We start from the raw sequence: 3,999 nt of genomic DNA, 5'->3' as shown, positions 1-3,999 counted from the left end.
CTTTTTAGGGTCCACGTCATACTGTGTTTAAACACTCTCTGTAGGAGTGGTCCGATGGTGTTGATGATATCTCTTGAGTTTACCCACCAGTAGATGAGTCATATACCAGTCACTTCTACTGTATGATCCACATAAAAAACACCTACATGCCCACCCCTCGCTCCTCCAGGTCCCACAAAGCTGTAATAGAGGAGCCAAAAAGTTAACAGTCCCAGTGACAACACTCATACAAGGCACTGATACCTCCAAGACAAGTGTTGACCGAAGCAAACCTCTTCAACGGTCAAATAAAGAAGATAAAAGCCTGGCTCATTAGGAGCCACGTAGAATGAATTTGGAACAAAATAGCCTGACATTACCTTCTCCATCCTCTTACCCAAGCACCAAAGTGTGACCAATGGCACTGTTGGCATGACAACAACCAGTGGAACTCTGCTAGCGCCACACTCTTTGGTTCCAGAATATTCCAGTTTATATTCTTGCCCAACACCCCCACTCCCCCTGTCCCCCCGAGCTGAAATGTCTCTTCTCTTCTCATGTAACCTCAACGCTGAATCAGGTGTTCTCACATCATAGAGACAGCAGCAGCACTTCCTTTGGTGAAGCCGGGCTGTACGCCATCAACCCAGCCAAGCCCCATCAACACTGTGTCAACAAACCCAAACAACCCCAAAGAAGAGCGACATGTGCCCCCCCCCCCCCGTAGTGCTCTGATCCAATGTAATAGCTTGATTTACTGTACACTTGACAGGCAAAACCACCCAAGGCACGCGCGCACGCGCGCACACACACACACACACACACACACACACACACACACACACACACACACACACACTTTCCAAATATCACATTGAATCCATCATTGTTCCAAATGTAATTTATCTGGTCATGTTGATCCATAACGATGAAAGATTCCAGAGTTTTGGAGACAGATAGTCAGAAATAAACAACTGCTAAAACCTCCACCAATGTCTTCTTAGCCAGTTCAACTCCTCCGGACACCCGCCTCTCTCAGTCTGTAATTACAGTAGGAAACATTGGGAGCCGCTTATCTGGCTTTGGGAGTTGATCCCAAGTAAACACTGCCATGCCCTTTGTCTGGGGACAGATGAAGTGTCAAGGGACTATGGTTCTGTTCTGATATACAGAACCAGCCAAGCTACTCTGCGTTGTGTGTGTCCGTCTACTAATTCCCTTGTACTTTCAAAGACCAGGAAATGGCCTTGTTTCGGCGGCGGAGCAGGAGGATGGAATGAAGAGCAGGAGAAGTTGTCTCAGCATCTGTTTTTAATTCAAAGTAACAAGTGAAATAACAATGATTCTGGTTCAATTAAAACAAAGTGTGCTATAGTCGTGATCACTAGACCCTATGCCGTCTGCAATCAAAACTAGACTAAAAAAGTAGATTAAAGAATAATACTCTTCATCGTTGAGTTGTGGATTGTCTTTGTTGTCTGGTGACAAACAAAGAGATTCTGTTCTCGTTCCAAAAAGCTTCTTCTCCGTGTTCCTCTGCTTGCTGTTTCTCGCCGTCCTCTGTGTGGGTGGGGAGGTGTGTTCTGTTGTCGGTTCCGTTTCTTGTTGTGTCTCCCACCCTCCTTTTTATCAATCAGAGAGAAACCCTGGCGTGACGTCACCAAGTGACCTCACTCCTATGATTTCACCCAATCGCAAGCATTCACAGTGGGTATTTGAAAGTGGGTGGTTTCTAAACAGACCAACTTACTTACACCTTTTTTTAAGTCAGAGAGTTGAATTGCCTGAACTAAACTTAATACCTTTTAGTATGTATGCTTCAAGATATATCTAATTGATTTTAGATTGATTTTCTAAATACAGACATATTACTTTATTTTTTTTTAAACTTTGACCAGTCAGCTGGTTCTTTTAGCGTTTATCGCTTTTTCTGGTCAAGCATGACCGACAGAAACAGGTTGAATGGGGTATAGATCGGGGGAAAGACACTGAGAAAATACGGCGAGTCCGGGAGTCGAACTCGTGTACCCCAGATCCGTGACGCGCACGGTTGTCCCCGACGCCGAAATAGCGTCCGAGGTACGCGTGAGCTACTGGAGCTCCCCGACATATTACTTTTAACTAATAGAATCTTTATATGAGATGAGAATCACCGTCTGTTACCATCAAGCCCAGTTTCATAGTGTTATAATTCTTCCAGTTTGGTTTATATAAAGGCTTGATTGTAACCTCGATGACTTTCTGTCATAAACACAGCATTTTCATATCATTCTGTTCAGCATAATTAGTCCAACATAACAGTAATATTTACAGGTAGTTCACATTCATTGTAAACACCCTAAATCAGTAAAAACACATTTCAGTTATTTAACAATAATTTCTATTTGAAACTCCATACTAATCAGACCAGTTGGGCTGCCTCCTGTTCCCAGGCCGCGGGGCAGGAGATAACGGCTACATGTGATGCGGTCACATTTTGTTTCACCAACCCGTTTACCCCCTATTGTCTCTCACATTCCAAGCTGCTTCCCACACCCTCTCTGCCTTGATTACATCCTGCTCTAACTTGGCCCTTGGACTGACTGAATATGACAGTTGATTTGACCAAAGCTTATGTTTGCTTAAAACCTTTTTCTTATGAGAGACATTTTCCAATATTTAGGAGCTATAGCTTATCAAATTATACCACACAGACAACTAGCTTCAAGGAAGAATTCAATGGAAGCAGGACTGCAATACAGTATGTCTTGATTCCTGTCTGACTGCAGGCATACTATTCACATTTGCAGTTGTACTGTTGTCATAAAGTGGCTGCAACTTTATATCTAAATTTGGTTGCCAAGCGATTAAATCGGTGGCTGTCCTATTGAGTATGACATAATGTCTTGTGTATGGGTCACTGTAGATTACACCTGTTCTGTAATGACATCAGCAGGTCTCCATCCGCTCTCCTGTGTGAAGGAGCGGGCTTTAAGTTGCACTTAATGAGAGTGCCTCATCAGCCACAACAAGCTTTCTCTATTTCTGTCCAACCGTTTGCCATCATCTCTGTGGAAGGCACATGGTATTGGACACACTTGCATGTGTGTGCACACACGCACGCACACACAAATACACACACACGCACACACACACAGCCAAGGATCAGCATACAATAGCAATATCATTGCTGAGTAAACTGCATATAATACTACATGTTGTATGTGAGGCTTAGAACTAAAATCAGTAAATAAAGAGAGGTCATCATATACATATCCATTCAATACCAAAACAAACAGTAAAGCTGTAACAACTAAGTTCAGTGCCATTAGACTCAAGCATAAAATGGTCTATAATCAACCAGTTCTTGTTGGAGTTAAGTCTTATAGCAGTGTGTAACGCAGAGCCAAAAAAGGCATGCATTTCACAAGCTCCAGAACCCACAGTACCATCTCTACTGACACATGCTATTACTGCTTCCCCCATTATACAACCTTACCTGGGGCTGGCTGGGGGTCTTCACGGCCGGACACAAGAACGTCTGGAAGCTGGATACACAGAGTTCACTCACGGTCCCCATAGCTTCAGCGTATTATGTAGTGTACCAGTGTAAATATGTATGACTGAGTGTGTGTATCTATGTATTTCTGTGCTTGTGTAGGTGGATGAATGAGAAGCTTTCCCTTGGTGATTCAGATGGACGTGGAGGGAGAAGGAATAGTCAGGCCAGGCTGCCTCCTTGTGCCGCTCTCATGCAAGTACCATGCGCTCCTCTGTCTGTGTGTCTGTGTGTGTCTGTGTGTCTGTGGTCTGTGTTGTCTGCTGTGTGTCTGTGTGTCTGTGTGTCTGTGTGTCTGTGTGTCTGTTCTTCTCTCTCTCTCTCTCTCTCTCTCTCTCTCTCTCTCTCTCTCTCTCTCCTCTCTCTCTCTCTCTCTCTCTCTCTCTCTCTCTCTCTCTCTCTCTCTCTCTCTCTCCTCCTCTCTCTCTCTCTCTCTCTCTCTCTCTCTCCCTCTCTCTCTCCTCTCTCTCTCTCTCTCTCTC

Source organism: Notolepis coatsorum (assembly GCF_963971535.1).
Source record: "Notolepis coatsorum genome assembly, chromosome: 14".
In the NCBI taxonomy this organism is placed as follows: Eukaryota; Metazoa; Chordata; class Actinopteri; order Aulopiformes; family Paralepididae; genus Notolepis; species Notolepis coatsorum.
This window is presented reverse-complemented; position numbering follows the sequence as displayed.